The sequence below is a fragment of the Pavona decussata genome, unplaced genomic scaffold, assembly GCF_977016875.1.
Source record: "Pavona decussata unplaced genomic scaffold, jaPavDecu1.1 SCAFFOLD_36, whole genome shotgun sequence".
Taxonomy (NCBI): domain Eukaryota; kingdom Metazoa; phylum Cnidaria; class Anthozoa; order Scleractinia; family Agariciidae; genus Pavona; species Pavona decussata.
In genome coordinates this window covers 520,212-526,211 of record NW_028145458.1, presented here as the reverse complement: position 1 = coordinate 526,211, position 6,000 = coordinate 520,212, and the positions used below count along the sequence as shown (strand labels likewise).

Sequence of the window (6,000 nt, the reverse complement as noted above, 5' to 3'; positions counted from 1 at the left end):
CAGGGTTCGGCACAAGATTGTAAGGTTGAGGGCGCCGACACCTATTTATTTTTAATTAGTTTTCTAAATATACTGAAAGTTGAGCCCATGTTAAACATTCTTTTAAAAATAAATAAAAACATGACTTGCTGTGTGCAAGATATCGTCTAGGTGGTTGTCCTTACTAAACACCTCTATTTTTAACCTAGGATCAGCTATTCTTATTCCAAATATTTTTTAGGTTTGCTTTCTTTACGTTTTAGTTGTTGTTGTTTTTTTTTTTTTGCTGTTAAATCAAAAACCATATAAAAGTAATTTTAAGTTATTATGCTCTTTTGGTATTAATTCGGTTCTATATGTTAACGAAACTTAACGAAAAACAGGACATGTTGGCGACTGGTGTTTTTGCATTTATGAGCTCTTACACATTTTATTTGTACGCCTCAGTGCAACCAAAACCCTCGTTTTATTCGCAGTAACCACTACACGTTGTAATACCGTTCGTAACAGTGTATTGCAGAATTAATTCAAAAACAGGATACGTGTTCACGCAGGTGAGCATTAAGAAAACAAAGCTCGAAAAAATGATAATATATTGAATTTATGTATACGCATTTACAATACCATTATTTATAACCGATATAATCAATGAAAGAAAATTTTCTTTATCTTTCGCTGAAATTTAGAAAGTATAATTTAAGGCTTGTCAAAAACTATTTTCTTTCGTGAAGAGATCGTGCGAAATATTGCTGACGCTCTTTCCTGAAACTTTGTGAATATTGTTGACCGAATCTAAACGTAAGTCAACGCAAGGAATTACCTGCAAGTCAACATGAACACGAATGAAACTTTCAATACATTTAAACAAGGACTTAATTATGAGCTGCAATTGCTAAAACACTGGATGAAAGGAAAATAGTAACACATGTCAAAAATAAAGACAGTCAGCTGATATTGACTCCTTTAATTTTCAGCCCATAAAATATATTGTCAAACGCAACATAAATTTTTTTTCAAATTATAGCGATACAGGTTTACTGGTATTTTTGGTCATAGCAGTTAAATTTTGTATTTTGCTACGAACGTATCTTTAGGCCATGAATGTTCATTGGTTATTTAAGGTTAAAATAATTAACGAGGCTCCCTTTCAAATGCTATGGAACCATTCATTTAAAACCATAACAAAGGCCGGAATAGAAAGTACATTTACACGGCGATCTGTTATGGCGTCTTTGGCTGAGTAACAAGATCGGGTATTCTCGTCTTACGATGGCCTTAAATTAATAGAGATCGAAGGATCAGAATTGAAACTGTCCGACACATCTTATCCCAGCCATTCTAAAGAAAGCAATATCAATGTAAAAGCTTTTTTGCGGTAAGAAGTTTTTCAATTCAAATGAAAACAAGAGGCCATCAAGTGGTTCCCAAAGCCGCACTGTTGCGCGTGCGCTATGATAGAGGAAATGAATGAAATATGACAGTCAACAACCCGTCTTGGTGGAGGTGGAAAAGTTAATGACCTAACGCTACACAATAGAAGCTGGCATAATGTTTGAGAAGGCCTTTTGAGGTTAAAGAAAAAGTCTTAAATGAAACTCTATTTGTCTGGACCAAGCAACTAATTTCTGCAATTTCTTTGACCAAAGCAGCACGGCAAACACGTGCTCTGTCTGCAGCCGAATGTTTAATTAAGTTGGGACTGACAAACGCTTTTTGAACGAGTGTAAAATGGTAATGCTACCGATATCCCGCACAACTGTCTCTTGTAAATAAATCAACTACAAAGTGAACTTTAGAAACTAGCAATCTTTTATGCCATTGCATTATCGAACGTTTTTTAATTTGAAAGTGCTGGTTGAAGTACTCCAGTAGACACACAAGACATGTTCACTGAACGAACTTGAATGTGCGACCTTTTGAATATAAATTGAAATGACTCTTCGATGAATAATTTTCCATTTCTTAACATCTACTATTCCGCCATCGCACTTTTTTGTGATTGAAAAAAAAAAAAAAAATCCGCTATCGCACGCAAACACATTTAATGCATGGATGGGTATGATCGCGAAGTCCCATTCGGTAGAATTGGCACGTACGAAATATTTTAATACGTACACTTTTTCCGCGTGGAGAACTTCACTGAAGAGAAACAACGTCCTCATTTGACGCCCACGGACGTACAAAGAAAATCGCTTTTCAAAATATATTTTACTTCACGGTTCTTCAAACGAACAATATACGCTTTTAAGTTTTATAATTTTGGGTCTCTTGGAAAGCATTACGCTTAACCTGTCTACAAAGATCCGTTTAAGTTCTTTTTTTTAGTAAGTAGAATTTTTCGGAAGCCAGCTTGTCTTTGTTCACCTGTTGTTCGACCGCACAGCTAAATGACAGTCGACAGGTTCGAAATAAAATAACCCTTTAAGGGTTAAAAATGGTGATTAATAGTTCTCTCATTGGAAAGGATAAATGACTCATTTATTGCCAGAAATGCCTTTAAAACATTAGAAAACCTTTTTATAACCCTGTTTTGCCTCCGGCGTGGGTCTAAATTGTAATTGAATAAGATCAATGGTTCCTAATAGAATTGTTAATTTATTTTAGCTCGCTGTTAAGGCGACTTCCAGAGAGTAATAAAACAGTATTTGACTAAGTAAATAGTTGTTCTGTTTCTCAGCCTTATCCTGTTGTTTTATACCTCTAAAGAATTTTGCTTGTGAAAAGCCCAGCCGCTTTCATTTGAAGGAAGGAAAGACCTCAATTTTTTTACAGCGAGGCTTGTGATATAATCAATTACCAGAGCAGCTGGTTCTTCGAACGCGTCGTTTGCATTAATTACGTTTCACTGATAAGCATATAAATCGTGAGCAAACTGCTGTAAAAACATATCGGACGCTTGAGTGGTAGACGTTACCCAGTTGTTTGAAAGGACGATCGCTTTACAAAAGGTAAGAATACAAAATATTCAGTTATCACCAAGGACGATTCAGTTGTATTTACGATTACCTAATGTCAGTCCAAAAACTCTCTTCTAACGGGTAGTATGACCCGTCTTTTTTAAAAGCGAAGATCAGTGTACAGATGTTAGGTTTCGTCTGACCAATTCTGAGTTGAAGTCCCTTCACGTTGTACGACTATTTTTTGGTATCATAGGCAGTCTTAAATCGGCATACGTGTTTATTTTTAAATACTTTCTATTTACACTTTGTAAACATTCACATGGCATCATTCTCGGTCAAAGCAATTTATGGTTTCAAGATAAGCGTTCTAAATTGCAGAATCGTAGCTCATTTGAATTCTCTTGGGTGGCACAAATGCGCGACGATATTAAAATTATTTATTTTTTTTTATATATGTTATCTGTAACATCAATGTAATATGTTTTCATTTACTGTTGTAGATGGCCTCGGTTAAATTCTCGGTGTTAATCCTGACAATATCTGTTCTACTGATGGTGATGTCACCAAGGCCCACCACTGCCGGCATCAGTTGTAGAGATCAATGTTCAGACACCAAAAGGTTTTGTACGAAAAACTGCTACAAATCCCCAAAACGGTTGCAGGCCTGTTTTGATGAATGTCACCAAAATCAAATAAATTGCTTAGGGAATTGCCAGGTTACTGGACGGCTCCTTCGCCGAGATGAAGACTTGCTTCCGGAACGTGCGTATGACAGATTTTATTAAAAGAAGAATCTACTTTATGTTACTGAACTCAACAAACGCAGTTTGAAGGACGAGTTCGAAAGAATACTGTTTCAAAGCAATGGAAAACTATGCTTAAGAGTCCTAGTCCAAGGATGTAAGAGCTTTCGTCGTACCAGTTAATTTTAAGACAAATTAAAGTTGAGTTAAACAAGCATTGTACAAGCATGTTATGTTAGCTTAAACATTTAAACAGTTGTGTTCAAATAAAGAACATATACGATGATCATAGCTGGGACTAGAGGAGAAGAAGTGTTAAAAGGTAAACCTTATCCTCAAAAATCCAATCCCTCCAAAAAATTTACACGCGAGAATAATGCTCAAAATCTAACTCAGGCCTAAACACAACTTTGAAATTTCCTTTTTTCCATTGTTGCAAGGGGGCATTGTGGTGAACTATTCCTAATTGAAGTAGAGCAATGAATTCTAACTCGTCATTGACATATTCGAGATCCCGTGAGAGATAGCAAATGCGTAGTGAACATCATTACAGCGTTGCGTTTAGTGAAGAAAGTCTGAAGAATCTTTCCCTTCCGCTAATCTACCTTTGCATCAATCATCTAAACACTGCGCCGTGAGTGCAAGCAAAAGCGTGTACAGAGCCGACAAAAAAAACCATTAGAATTGTCATCAACAGAACAAGAATTTAATCCAGTTTCTCACCCTTCAAAAGACCGTGAGAGCACCGCCATGTTAACTGCAGACGGAAGTCTCACTGTTGTACGCGTTGACGTACATGATGTCCGATCCGGTGAGGGTAAATGGGGGAATGAGTTTGCGGAATGGCATGTGGCATGACCTGCGGAATAGCATAATTATGCAAAACACGAGATATGCGGGCAATAATTTAACTGAAGAGTGTGCGTTCTGTTTTCGCGCTAATTTTCTAAGAGTTCCAGCTTTTTTGATGCTGTGGACTCCAGCCGAATACAATTATTAAACAACTAGACAACAGATCGAGGATTAGAAAAGAGAAGCCTGGGAAAGACATGCTATGAGTAAATCCGTGGTAAATTAAAGGGCATTTGACACTCTTCTGCGCATGTGCGGCGATTTGATTTCTGATCCGACGGAACAGTTTTCAAAGTAGGCATCTGCGAGGAAAATCTTTTTCCATCCACCTTGTGAGGCTTGAAGAAGTGAAAATAATGATATCGAGGAACTGTTTGGTCATTTGTGAGGGATTGAAATCGCATATTTTGTATTTTTATTTGAATATCGTCGAGAAAATCGATGTCCTCGAGAGGACATTGTAAAACATTGTAAAACATAAATATCTTACAAATACAAAAGGTTAAAGGCCAAACAAAGAGGTTTTAGAACGCACGTGAAAACTTCAGACTGCCTGCGATTAGCGCTGCCGCGCAGTGTTGATTATTACGATTTCCTATTGGTTAAAAAAAATTGTTGTCTATCAAGATCGCACATGCCGCGTTATCGTGACAAAGGCCCTTTAAATCCAATGCTCACTTACTTTTCTCCTTGCGACTTCGGTTGACAAAAAGAACGTGTCAGCGTGAAGTCTTATCAGAACAAAAAAAAATGATCCTTTACCGAGGGCAAATAATGAATTAATCTCGTACCCAGATCTCCCACGGTCAGGCGGAGGGGAGATCTGGTAAAGTTCGATTTGAGGCCCGTAATACGGGCCTGCCCATCATCCTTTGTCCACCGTGCTGAATGGCCGCCGGCTCGTAACTGTGATCATTCCAGGTGAGGTGTTCGCTTTCGAGGGTGCTCTTCGGAACGTTCTTCGGTCGAGAGGACAACAAAACTTGAAACTTAAACCAAAACGAAAAAGGCAACAGGAGAGATTGCAATCAACAAGCGCGGTAAATCACTTTTTTACTAAGATTAGTTCCTACCCTTTGTGACCATCTAGACCATCTTTGTAATGAAAACTGTTCCAAGAACAAATCCATCGTAATTGTGCTTTCTCCACTCAAGATCAACGTGCTTATCGACGATCAATTAAAACGACTTAAGTCAACCGGAGTAAGCTGTACCAGTTTTCGCCTTAGATGGTAACTGTATTGAAGATACTGTAATTTACAGGCAGGGAAATGTCACATAATTTTTGTGCACCCCAAGGTAAAGGTAGCAACAGACAGTGCAGAGAGTTTTTGTTGTCGAAGCTTTATCAGAAAAATTTTGTGGTCGTTGTTGTAGATGAGGCACAATAGAGTTACTGATTGGCATCTTGGTGTTAAATTTCGCATTGTATGTTGTTTTTTTGCTTTTTTTTGTTTTTATTTATTTATTGTTTTGTTCTTCTTTTATTAAGCTTGTCCTGTTTAGATTTCTTGCTCGGTTCAGTA

The 6,000-nt window shown here is 37.4% G+C and overlaps 1 long non-coding RNA gene across 1 annotated transcript; it reads left to right on the top strand.

Moving 5' to 3' along the window:
• The first annotated feature begins 2,790 nt into the window (after nt 1–2,790).
• On the top strand, nt 2,791–3,913 carry LOC146484211 (uncharacterized). Its single transcript, XR_014863660.1, has 2 exons — nt 2,791–2,927; nt 3,380–3,913. It is a non-coding gene; the product is annotated as an uncharacterized LOC146484211 (long non-coding RNA).
• The last annotated feature ends 2,087 nt before the right edge of the window (nt 3,914–6,000 follow it).